General features: G+C 39.6%; 1 protein-coding gene across 20 annotated transcripts in view; it reads right to left on the bottom strand.

The window, feature by feature from the left end:
- DTNA (dystrobrevin alpha) overlaps nucleotides 1-13677 on the bottom strand; it is a 283947-nt gene extending 270270 nt beyond the window's left edge. For 3 of the 20 annotated variants that reach the window (XM_036418367.2, XM_045574937.1, XM_036418370.2), the window contains exon 1: nucleotides 13460-13675. The gene's annotated coding sequence lies outside the window, so the exon portion shown is untranslated. Of the gene's footprint in view, nucleotides 1-13459 lie in introns of all 20 variants that reach the window. The other 17 variants (XM_045574941.1, XM_036418382.2, XM_036418381.2 and 14 more) reach the window with 11 other exon arrangements.
- Between the last annotated feature and the right edge of the window lie 208 nt (nucleotides 13678-13885).

A 13885-nucleotide genomic window follows, 5' to 3' on the forward strand; every position in this document is an offset into this window, starting at 1 on the left:
GAATAAAGGTAAAAATACAACATATTAATATGTTTGTGACATAGTTATGACAGTGCTGAGAGGGAAATTTATAGTACTAAATTCAAATGTTAGAAAGGGGAAATACCTAAAGCCAATAATCTAACCTTTCATTCAACAATATAAATAAATCAAAAGCAAGCAGGATGGAGAAAATAGTAATTATAAGAGCAGAAATCAATGAAATGAAAAACAAAAACAATGAAGAAAATTAATGAAACAGCCATGTGTTCCATTAGAGATCAATAAAATTGACAAACCTCTAACAAAACTAAAAGAAGCATGAAGACAAAAATTATCACCATCAAAAATGAAGTGAGACAAAGATTTAAAACATTGGCAGAGTAAATGAATGCTGCATGGACACGCTCACAGGAAAAAACTGGTATTATAACTAAAATACAAAAAAACTTCCTGAGAAATCAACAGAAAACTCACAGGAGAGAATCCTGACATCTGGACGGAAAGTGAGACCACATAGAGACTGACAGGAGGGGAGGAGGCATGAAAGGGCTGGCCAGGTGCCCACAGATAGCAACTGATGGGAAGAGAATTCTCTAGAGAATTCCTACTGAGAACTCTGAGGTATAAACCCCAAGCTGGGCCCCCAGCAGAGAGCACCAGAACTGAGGAGGGTACCCACACAACATCTGGTGGTGAAAAGCAGCAGGGTAGCTGTCACAGGGAGAGACTGCTGGAAATTCAGGCACCCTCTTAAAGGGCCAATGTATAAAATATGTGGATCCACTCACCTTGTGCTCTGGCAGAGAGAGGGCAGAGTGGGACTAGAGCTGGGTGAACAGACGCCAGATCGGGGGCTCTGGGGTAGAGCTCAGAAGCCAGACACTCCCTTTTCCTATGCTGAGACATTCTCTCAGGCAAAGGACATCATATTTAAAATGCCAAAAATTAAAGACAAAGAGAAAATCTTAAAGGCAGCAAGAGAAAAGCAAACTGTTACCTACAAAGGAGCTCCCATAAGGATGACACCTGATTTCTCTTCAGAAGCTCTACAAGCCAGAAGGGAATGGCATGAAGTGCTCAAGGTAATTTGAAAGCAATGATCTGAAACCATAATTATCCAGCAAGGCTATCATTCAAAATAGACAGTCAAATAATGATCTTCCTGGACACACACATATAAAAAGGCTAAAGGAGTACATCATGACCAAACCAGCATTACAAGAAATGCTAAAGGGACTGTTGTAGTGAGAAGAAAAACAGAGAGAGAAACCAAAGCATACAGAATTAGAATGACAATAAATAAGTACCTATCAAAAATAACCCAAAATGTAAACGGATTAAGTGCTCTAATGAAAATGCACTGGGTAGCTGAATGGATACAAAAACATGACCCAACTATATGCTGTCTACAAGAGATTCACCTCAGAACAAAAGACACACATAGGATGAAAGTAAAGGGATGGGAAAAAAAGTTTTCCATGAAAAACAGAAAAGAAAAAAAAGCTATAGTAGCAATACTCATACCCAACAAAATAGACTTTAAAATGAAGGCCATCACAAGAGACAACAAAGGTCACTACATAATACTGAAGGGATCAAACCAACAAGAGGATATAATCCTAGTAAACATATATGCACCCAATATTGGAGCATCTAAATATATAAAAAAATGTTTAGAGGACTCTAAAAGAGAGATGGAGAACAATACAGTCATAGTAGGAGACTTTAACAACCTGTACACTTGACTGGATAGATCTTCCAGACAACACCTTAACAAGGAAACAGTGACTCTAAAAGACACACTAGATCAGATGGATTTAACTGACATTTATAGAATATTTCACCCCAAAGCAGCAAAATATACATTCTTCTCAAGTGCAAATGGGTCATTCATAAAGACAGACCACATGTTAAGACACAATAATACAAGTCTCTACAAATTCAAGAAGATTGAAATTATATCAAACATCTTCTCAGATGAGACAATGGAATGAAATTAGAAATCAACTACAGTAAAAACACCCCCAAATATTCAAACATATGGAGAATAAATAGCATGTTATTAAACAATGAATGGGTTACCAATTAAATTAAGAAATAAATCAAAAACTTCCTTGAAGCAAATGAAAATGAACACACCACAACCCAAAATTTCTGGGACACAGCAAAAGCACTTCACTCTGAGAGTGAAGTTGATAGGACTATAGACATACCTCAAAAAAAAAAAAAAAAAAAAGAAAGAAAGAAAGAAAGAAAGAAAGAAAAATAAAAAAAGAAGAAGAAAGAGAAGAAAAATAAACTATTTAACCCTACAACTTAAAGAACTAGAAAGAGAACAACAACAAAAGCCCAGAGTAAATAGAAGGAAGGAAATAAAAACAATTAGAACAGAAATAAATAACATAAAGATTAAGAAAACAGTACAAAAAAATCAATGAAGCCAAAAGCTGGTTCTTTGAAAGGATAAACAAAATTGATAAACTGCTAGCCAGACTCATCAAGAAACAAAGAGGACCCAAATAAGTAAAATCAGAAATGAAAGTGGAGACGTTACCACTGTCACCACAAAAATACAAAGGATTGTAGGAAAATACTATGAACAACTATATGCCAACAAGTTCGACAATGTGGATGAAATGGACAAATTCCTAGAAAAATACAAACTCCCAAAACTGAATCAGGAAGAATCAAAGAACCTAAACAGACCAATAACTACCAATGTAATAGAAGCAGTAATCAAAAAATTCACAGCAAGCAGAAGCCCAAGTCCAGAAGGATTCACAGTGGAGTTTTACCAAACATTTAAAAAAGAACTAACATCTGTACTCCTCAAAATATTCCAAAAAATCCCAGAGGAAGGAACATTTCTAAACTCTTTTTACAAGGCCAACATTTTCCTAATTCCAAAACCAGATAAAGATACTACTAAGAAAGAGAATTATAGGCCAATACCCCTGATGAACATAGATGCAAAAATTCGCAACAAAATATTAGCAAATCAGATCCAGCAATATATTAAAAAGACCACTTGCATCATGACCAAGTGGAATTTATTCCAGGGATGCAAGGCTGGTACAATATTTGCAAATCAATAAACATGATATATTACATAAAAAAATTGAAAGACAAAAATCACATGAACATATCAATAGATGCAGAAAAAGCATTCGACAAAATCCAACAGCCATTTTTTATAAAAACTCTCAGCAAAGTGGGAATAGAAGGAGCATATCTCAACATGATAAAGGCCATATATGACAAACCTACAGCCAACATCATTCTTAATGGGCAAAAATTAAAACCATTTCCCCTGAGAACAGAAACAAGACAGGGATGTCCGCTTTCACCACTCTTATTCCACATGGAATAAGTACTGGAAGTGCTAGCCACATTAATCAGACAAGAAGAAGAAATAAAAGGCATCCAAATTGCAAAGGAGGAAGTAAAACTCTCATTATTCACAGATGACATGATATTGTACGTAAAAAAATCTAGACTCCAAAATAAACCTACTAAATTTAATAAGTGAATAGCAGGATACAAAATTAACACCAAAAATTGATGACTTTTTTATACACCAGTAATGATCTCATAGAAAGATAAACAATCCCATTTACCACTGCAACAAAAAAATTAAGATACTTAGGAATAAACTTAACCAAGGAGGCAAAAGACCTGTACTCAGAAAACTATAGGATGTTAAAAAAAAAAAAAAAGTGATAGAGGAAGATATAAACAAGTGGAAAACTATACTTTCTTTGTGGGTTGGTAGAATCAACATAATTAAAATGTCCATACTACCAAAGCAATCTATAGATTCAATTTCTATTAAAATATCAACAGCATATTTCACAGATCTAGAACAAATACTCCAAAAATTTCTATGGACTCAAAAAATACCCCAAATAGCTGTAGCAATCTTGAGAAAGAAGAACAAAGTTGGAAGGATCACAATACCAGATTTCAAGTTACCCTACAAAGCCACCATAATCAAAACAGCCTGGAAATGGCACAAGAACAGACATATAGATCAATGTAACAGGACAGAGAACCCAGAAATTGACCAAAGCCATTATACTTAATTAATATTAGACAAAGGATTCAAGAGCATACAATGTTGTCAAGACAATTTCTTCAATAAATGGTGTTGGGAAAACTGGACAGATACATGCAAAAAAATGAAACTAGTTCACCAACTTACACCATACACAACAATAAACTCAAAATGGATAAAAGACTTAAATGTTAAGTTGTGAAACCATAATAATCCTAGAAGAAGTCATAGGCAGCAAAATCTCAAACATCTCTTATAGCAGTATGTATGTGGATACATCTCCTATGGCAAAGGAAAGTAAGGAGAAAATAAATCAGTATATTTGGCAATGATACATCTGATAAAGGGTTAATATCTAAAAAATATATATAAGGAACTCATACAATTTAATAAAAGGAAGACAAACAAACCAAGTAAAAAATGGGCAAAGGACCTAAATATCAAATATACACTTCTCCAAAGAGGACATATAGATGGCCAAGAAACAAATGAAAAAGTGTTCAAAGTCACGATCATCAGAGAGATGCAAATTAAAACGACAATGAGGTATCATCTCACACCTCTCAGAATGGCTACCATCAACAAATCAACAAATGACAAGTGTTGGCAAGGATGTGGAGAAAAAGGAACGCTTGTATACTGCTGGTGGGAATGCAGACTGGTGCAGTCATTATGGAAAACAATATGAAGTTTCCTCAAAAAATTAAAAATAGAACTGCCATTTGACCCAGTGATCCCACTTGTAGGAATATACCCTAAGGAAATTGAAACACCAATCAGAAATAATTTATGCACCCCTATCTTCATAACAGCAAAACTTACAATAGTTAAGATCTGGAAATAGCCCAAGTATCCATCAGTAGATGAGTGGATAAAAAAGCTGTGGTATATTTATACTATGGAGTACTATGCAACAGTTAAAAAAAAAAAGAATCTCTCATTGTTTGAGACAGCATGGAGGAACTTGGAGAGTATCATGCTAAGTGAAGTTAAGTCAGGCAGAGAAAGACAAGTATCACATAATCTCACTGATATGTAGAATCTAAGTAACAAAATAAATGACGAGTGGAGTAGATCCATAGACATGGAAGCATGGAACAGAGTGGGGAATCTTGAAGGGAAGGCAGGGGAGGTTGGGAAGGTAGGAAGTAATCAATCAAGAACCTTATACTAGAGGCCTCGTGCATGGATTAATGCACATTGAAGGAACATTAATTAGAAGAAATATTTTAATATTGCAGCAAGCTTACCCATGGCTGATCCTGCAAGAAACTGGGCTCCCTCCTCCCTTCTCTCTCCTCTATGGGTCCAGGGTGCAGGTGAATCAGATTTGGGGACAACAGAGCCCCATCAGCAAGCTAACTCACAGCCAGCAACCTAACCTACAGGTCAGAGGGTCTGCCCCTGGTGGTCAGTGTGCACATAGCTATCCATAGCTACCAGCTGAATGGTGAAACAATCATTGGTCGCTTAGGCTTTTATATATATAGATATGCATGATCCATGGCCACAGGCAATGGGGCAGTGAGGGTCTGGGGTGGGGGCAGGGGCAGGCTGGAGGGGTCCATGGGGGAAAAAAGAGGATATATGTAATTCTTCCAACAACAAAGTTTTGCTTTTTTTTTTTTTTTTTTTTTTTTTTTTTTTTAAGAATGAAGCAAGGGATATCACTACAGACCCCACAGACATCAAAATATTGAAAATAATTCAACAAAAATAAATTGGACTACTTAGATAAATAATCAAATATTAATAAACTGAAATTAACACAACACACACAGCATGACATAAATCATTTAAATAGCCTAAAAGTATTATTATAAGCCAAATTGTTCCTGCTCCCAAATTCATATATTGAAGCCCCAATCCCTAATACAGAACGTGACTATATTTGGAGATAGGGCCTTTAAAGTTATGATCAAGTGAAAATGTGACATTTAGAGTAGGCTCTAATCCAGTGGCCAAGTATCTCTCTAAGAGGAAATCTGAGCATCCAGAGAGACACCAAGGATGCACACAGGAAAGATCATGTGAGGACCCGGTGAGAAGGCAGCTGCTTACATGCCAAGCAAAGAGGCCTCAGGAGAAACCAAACCTGCTGACACCTTAATCTCCCAAGTCTCCAGAACTACGAGAACATATTGTTTAAGCTACCCAGTTGGGTTTTATTTTGTTATGGCAGCCTAGCAAAAAAAATTTTTAAGAAAATATATATATATACACAAATATTAAATAAATAGAGTTCGTAACTAAAACAAAACACACATACACACACAGAATAAAGACCAATTCTATACAATCTCTTTCAGAAAATAGAAGAGCATGGAATACGTTCCAATTCATTTTATAAAACTAGTATTTTTCTGATGCTAATAGCAAAGAAGGTACCAAAAATAGTTACAGACCAATATCTCTCATGATTATAGATTTAAAAAAATATTTTAACAAAATATTGGCAAACAGTAGTGTGTACTATGAATTATACACATAGACCAAGTGTGATTTATTGCAGCATTGGAAGGTTGATTCTAATAAAAAAAATCACTCAATATACTTCACCATACTAACAGTCTAGAGAAGAATTTTAAACAATCATATCATTTGAGAGGGGGTAAAAGCACTTTTATAAAAATTAATACCTGTTCATGATTTTAAAAATCAGAAAAATTGGAATGAAAGCAAAATTCTTCAATTTTATAAAGAACATCTGCAAAGAATTGACAGCTGACATTACACTTAGTGGTAAAAGATTAAATGTTTTACCATGAAGGTAAGCAACAAGGTGAATGTCCACTCTCACCACTTGTATTCAACACAGTAGTGAAAGTTCTAGGCAGTGCAGTAAGACAAGTAAAGAGAAATACAAGTGTTCACATCGACAGTTCTAAAAAAATATAAAAACTTTTAGTACTAATAAATTGAAGGGAGTTCCTAGGGTGCACATAAATATACCAAAACAAGGAGACTTGACACACTTGCAATAAATACACTGACAGGTTTGCAGTGACATCTCATTGTGGTTCTAATTTGCATTTCCTTAATGAAGTTGGACATCATCATATGTGCTTCCTGGCCATTTGTATAGCTTCCTTGGTGAAATATTTCTTCCTGTCATTTGCCCATTTTCTAATTGGACTGTTTGTTGCATTTTACTGTTAAGTTTTAAAATTAAGCCATTTCCCACAACGGGGGTAACCTGGGTAAAAGGGGCCATGAGATCTCTCTGTATCTTACAGTAGCATGTGAGTCTACCATTATCTCAAAATAAAAAGTTTAGTTAAAATGTATGGGTAGGATACATTCTAACTTTTCATAAGATACATGGCTATGTAAAATAAACATCAGTTCATTTGTATGTTTATGTGTCTCTGTAGGTGCAGGTGACATTAAAAGACACACCTAGCTGTCCCTCTTTCTGTACCATGTCAATACCATCAATTCTGTTCAGAAAAGCACAGCTTGGGTGCTGTAAGCAGTTCTGGGCAGTGTTTATGGCTTATGCTAGGTCTCAGATAGGCTTCTTCATGTATTTCCTTAAAATAAACTATGGCTGGCACCGTTCCTTGACTAAATTCAACCCCACTTGGTGGGGGGTGGAGGTGGGAAGGATGTTATCCATTTCACAAGTTTAGAAGTGTCTGTTTTCTTCGCTTGTCATTTTATGCTGGAGCAACCTTTCCATGCTGACATCCTAAACACAATTGTTGGTCATTCCACTTTTATAGTAAACCATACATTGTTTTTAGATGATAACACTATTGAAGAGTCCTGGCTAATTATATACGGTAACCATAAGGCCTGTTAAAAAATCTTGCCATTTTCTTCCATCCGGGTATGTGATCGCCTTCACTCATGAATAAGAATGGTCACATGACCCGCTGTGGCCAATAGAATGTGAGGAGTGGAACAGGCAAGCAGTGCTCCTGGAGGAAGACTTTATGGACTGTGGGTGACGCACCATGTTCCCATGTGCCAGGGAAGGATGAGGATGTTTTGGACGATGGGAGCTTTATTAGTCTGGGTCTCTGAGTGAGGAAGATGTGAAATAATCTGATACTGACCAACATGGGCACATAACATTAGCAAGAAATAAACCCTTGGGGGTGGGGGCGGTTTCTCCAGTCACTGAAATTTTAGAGTTGTTTGTTGGACTTTTATAACTGGTGGATGTATTTTACATTTACATTAAACACACAGCACTCTTTTGAATAGGGCACTGTATTATGGTATCAAATTGTAAACTGGTTAATGAGTTCTTCTATGGAGTACTCAATGGCATCTTTCACTCATAACACATACACACACATACACACACACACAAAGCAAAATCAAGTATTGCATCACTTTCCTTATGGTATAAATTAGAGTGATCATTTCCTAGTGATTCTATGATATAAAGCTTTGGGTAAGTTGAGCATACAGGGAAGTGGTGCATCACCCTCTTCATAGAGATACATGAATCATAGAAATTATATGCTCTGCCCTAAGGATTCCCAACAGCTTCAAAGAACACACACACACACACACACACACATTTGTAGATGTGTACTATGTAGAGATTGGGATTCATGGTGAAATTAACAATCATATCAACTGTACAGAACCCACTGTTTGCAGGGAGAAATGACCTTGACTAACATTTGTTTTCAGACACTGTGCAAACATCTTTATATGCTTTAACACACAACCAATCAGACTTCCTTTTGCTAATAACTTGTGCCATGTGTCTTAGGTTAACATTGTTTGGGTAATATTTGAAATGATTAAGTTTTTTTTTATCATAACACTATGAGTCATGTCAAAAGATTTCAATGCAAAAATTAACAGGGTTTTAAAAAAATTTTTACAAAGATATTGCAACAAATGTTTTAATGTTATGCGTTATAGTCTCCTAGCGGCGCATACCCTGAACAAAGACTTTTGGGGAAGGTGAAGCGTGTGATTTAAATTCTTAACTTTATCAATTAGAGCTTCCAGCTGTTAAAGGTATTTCCTTAATTATTTGGAATGTTCGAGTACATATTATTGATATTAAAATTGTCAAGAGTTTCAAATGGAAATCAAGTTACTATTTTTGAATTTTAAAAAACATATAATGATACATTTCTCAGAATCTAGCCATCACCCGTCTTTGTATAGGCATTCATATCCATCTTATTGCTATATATATATATATATATATATATATATATATCCTACAAAATATGAGGCAAAAATCGTTGATATACAAAAAGTATTGTGTTTTCCACTTATTTTTATGAAGGGAACAGTAACTAGAAGATCAAAATTAGGAAGTGCCATTACATTCACCATGATGGGAATTGAATATACCAGGATAGTTGTGAACCAGGTGTAACACCTCACTAGTTCCCAGTGTGGACGACAGAATCAGAACTCGTGAGTTTAGTTTAGTTCTCTCTTCCTTTGCGACAGTGGTTATGATTCCCGTCCTCTTTGCATTTCAGTTCCCTTCCCATACAATGAGGACACTCCAGAAGCCTATTGTGAGGAACTGGGATAGTAATCTATAGAGAGCCCATAAAAGGATGCCCAGCACACAGCAAGTATTCAATCAGTGCAGATGCTGAGATGTTTGCTTTAAGTTATCAGGACCCATTTCCCCAGGGGAGTAAACACTTAGGTTTACCTCCTTCACTCCGGAGCCTCTTCTCTTCCCTGGGACACTTCATAGAATCTTAGGTGCCAGGCATAAATCAGTTGCATGTCTATTCTGAAATGTTCTTCCACTTGAACACACATGCAACTATCTTTTAAGATTTCCAAGTGGCTATTAAGGCAAAGGAAGAAAAGAACTATATTTCCTTAAAATTAAATATCTCTCTTCAAAGAGGACACTCACCAGTTGAGGTTAGCACATACTCTGTGCTTTAAAAAGTGTTGGATAGCTTTGTAAAACTCCCCAGGTCCATAGGCAGATAATGAGGGGAAACAGTGTGTCTTCTGGTGAATAGAGAAGCGTAGAGATAACCAAAAGGAGACACAGGTCTCTGAAGAGAATTCAGGAAGTATTTATGAAAGCATTTAAGAAGACTACTTAACTTAGTAAACACTTCCTCACACGTCATTCCTCTGTAAATAAATTATTTTACAGGCATCCTGTTTTGAACTCTCTGACTGGTCCAAAATTTCTTAACATACACTTTTTTAAAAATACATATTTTTATTGATTTCAGAGAGGAAGAGAGAGGTAGAAACATCAATGATGAAAATCATTGATTGGCTGCTTCTTACATACCCCCTACTGGGGATCGAGCCAGCCTTGACATGTGCCTTTGACTAGAATTGAATATAAGATCCTTCAGTCCACAGGCCAATGCTCTATCCACTGAGCAAAACCAACTAGCGTTGAACATGCATTCTTACTGAATTTTTTTTCTTTCAGAGAATTTACCTCAATTTGTAAATAAGGGTTTATTTGTATAATTATTTTAGTAAAGTCTAACTCTCTGAAATTGACAGGGCTCACTGATCTTCCTGCTCATCACTGACCTCCGGTGGTCCATCCAGCACCTGGAATAGAGGGGTTCTCAGGAGGTGGAGAAGGTACGATTCTCCCAAAACCAGAGATGTGGAACTTGAAAGGAAAAGGTCATGTCAAACCCACCAGGAGAGGGAAAAGTAACAAGGCAATGCTTTCTCTAAAATAAGTCACAGAAACTAGAAAACTGGAACAGATCTGAGTCAGAAAGGACATGTGTGTATCCAACATCCTATTTAAATAGTCTTGGAACATTCAGATTCAATTTCAACATCAAAAGCACTTTTGTCCCATGGCATACATCTCTCCTGACCACAGCACTGTCCTCCAACATTCCCCAAAATAACCCTGGAGCCATACTTTGGTGTGTGGAGGAGCTTAACCTCGGAAGAGCGGGAAATTTTTTTCACATCCAAAGATCATGTTTTCATGTAGTTTCAGTTGGATTCTAGCTCCCTTTCACTTACAATGTTGATGAGGTGTGGATTTGAAATGTGTACATTGGATTTAATTAAACTGAAAGACAAGAATTAAGGAAATTTATGAATGTCAAAATAATTTCAAAACTCATTATGTAAAGAAGCGTTTAAATTACTTTTAAAAAAATAGCCGACGGAGATTTAAGAGAGACATGTGTCCAATAGAATGAATATCATGAGAGCTCAATAAGCTCAAATGAAGAGTAATTCTATGGAGTTCACCCCACTGACAAATTTTCAACACCGTAGATCACTTAAAACAGGTGAAGATTTGAAAGTTATTTCAACTTAGAATAATGAGAAAATTTGATTTCAGTCTTCATTGCTCCATAACTCTGTATAAGTGTTTACCATTGGTAAAGGCATGACATACATGAACCCCCTCAAAATACAGCCTGCTTTAAATTACAGACAGTTGAAAGAGAATGGCATAAGTCTTCTTTTAAAGCCTCGTAACCTCTTTCCAGAGTGACTGGATGAAAGATTATTAAAGTTGACCAAAAAATTCCGCAAGATGGTATTATGAAGAAAATAAGGACCACGCTTTGAGCAAAGTGCCAACAAATAGATTCAGCTATCTGCTTTATGATCTACTTTCCTGTTGAATCTTAACTGCTGAAAAGCTTGATGGTGCTTATAAATACTACTTTAATCTACAACTGAATAGGAAGTTTGGTTCACTATGACAAAAGGAAACTACTCAAAGAATAGTTGCCATATTTACAGTATTAAAATTAGAAAAAATTAATTGCCCCCAACATGTAGCACATAACTAAGAGGATCATCTTGGTAGAGATGTGGGAAATATGTCAAATATAGACTTTAGGTACAGTGGGTTCATATATATATATATGTATGAATATATATATATATATATATATATATATATATATATGATTAGTAGGTTAAGAGTACAGCAAAAGTCCAGCTGGCTAGAATATTTCATAACTGTATGACCTTGGGTGAGTTATTTTGCATCTCCGTGGATTTCCTCATCTGTACAAGGTAGATGCTATTATGAGCTACTCTTCCCTTTATGGTGGTATAAGAATTAAATGAGATAAAATTAAAGAACATAGAACTGTGCATGCAATTTGTGGACAGCTGTTTTTTTCTAAAGTTTCTACCTTTGGAATAAACAATATAAGTGGTGTTTTGTTTTGTTTTTGTAAAATAAATTAATAACTCTTTGTACTTCAACAATATAGGTAATTGTTACATTCAAAAGAACACACAACACACATCAAATACCAAGTGACCATAACTGATTACAGGAACCCTTGAAGGTAAACAACTCCAAAGGCTTTTTTTAAGAGCAAGAATGAATCTCATGGTGCTTACTTCCAAAGTGTACATTCACTATGTTCCCCCTTAAGTTCTGCACGGATCTCCTCAAAGCCAGACCCCAAGTCTGCCAGAGGGAAAGTGGTGCTACCCAGTTGTACCCAAGCACCGCCTGGCCACCCCTCCGCTCCCCTCTAGGCTGGTCCTCAGACAGACACCTCTCTGCCTCCCACTTGGGGTGCCAGAACCAACCTCCAGTCCCCTCTCTGTCCAGTGGAAAACTCCAAAGTGGGCAACAGGCGACAGATGCGGGATCCTCACCGGATCCGCCCCGCCGCCCCCGCGCCCCGGGAGGAGCGCCCACTCCCACGCAGCCACCGCGCACCGCGGCGCATGGCCACGCGCACAGACGCCACGGATTCCCCGGCCCCAGCCCTCCCCCCGTCACTGTGCCCCCCACCTAAGTGCCATCCCCAGTGGAGGTGGCCACGCCACTCCCACCAGCTCAGCCTCCAGGATGACCCAGAGGACGGCGATGACAACAAAACAACTCAGCCCGCAGCGACTCCCGCGGCCGCTCCCACCGCCCGGGAGCCCGGGCAGCCGGCGGCGGGGCCCCAGCGGAGGCAGCGGTTCACCTGCGCGGCCCGCGCCCGCGCCCGGAGCTCCTGCCGCAGCCGCCCCGCTGCCCGCGGGCCCGAGGCACCGCCCGGCCCGGCGCCCTCCCTCCGCAGTCCGGGCTGCAGCGCCGCACACGCTCCGCGCCCCCTGCGGCCCGGCCGGCGCGCAGGTGGGAACCCCGCGAGTGGGCGTTGGGGCGATCCCCTGCCCCCTCCCCGGCCCCCACCACCTCCACCCCGCGCTCGCCAGCGCTTCCACTCCTCTGACTTTCCGGGGGCGCCACGCCTGCGCTCGCCCCGCAGCAGCGGAGCCCGTGTCCCCGGCGCCCGCCCGCCCGGGGCTGCGGTCCCTGCGTCGCGGGGCTGCGCGGGCTCCCGGGCATCCCCGCCTCCCGCCGCGGCTCCGGGCGGGCGGGCGCAGCAGCCCAGCCCCGCGCCCACTCCTCGCGGCCCCCGGACCCCGCACCCCGCACCTCGCGCCCCGCGCCCCGCGCCCTCCCCTACGCCCGAGCTGTCACGGAGGAAAACGCCTCGCACACACCTTGGAATGGGCCGGTGCCTCGTCCCCGACTCGCCAAACTCCTAGAAGGTGTCCATTAGTCTGCAGGGCGGTCTGGGCAGGGCGCAGAGCCGCTCTCCGATTATTTAATAATGTTGGAAGTGCCGGTCCGCTGCCAGAGTTGTGGGTCATGTGGGCACAGCAGCGGCTGGCTGCTGCCAGTACCAGGGTTTCCTGAGGATCCTGAAACTATGATCTCATCCTCCTCCGCCGCCGCCCCCGCCCCTCTCCGCGGGCGCGCACGCACGGCACACACACACATGCACACAAGCACACACGCGCGCACTCACCCTGCACGCGCTACCCGCCTTCCTAGGCCAGATATTCCTCCAGAGAAACACGGTGTTCACGCTCGTCATTGGAAAAAATAAAATAAAAATCTTTCCGGATATTTTTCCCCCGCTTTTG

The sequence above is a fragment of the Pipistrellus kuhlii genome, unplaced genomic scaffold (assembly GCF_014108245.1).
Source record: "Pipistrellus kuhlii isolate mPipKuh1 unplaced genomic scaffold, mPipKuh1.p scaffold_m20_p_6, whole genome shotgun sequence".
In the NCBI taxonomy this organism is placed as follows: Eukaryota; Metazoa; Chordata; class Mammalia; order Chiroptera; family Vespertilionidae; genus Pipistrellus; species Pipistrellus kuhlii.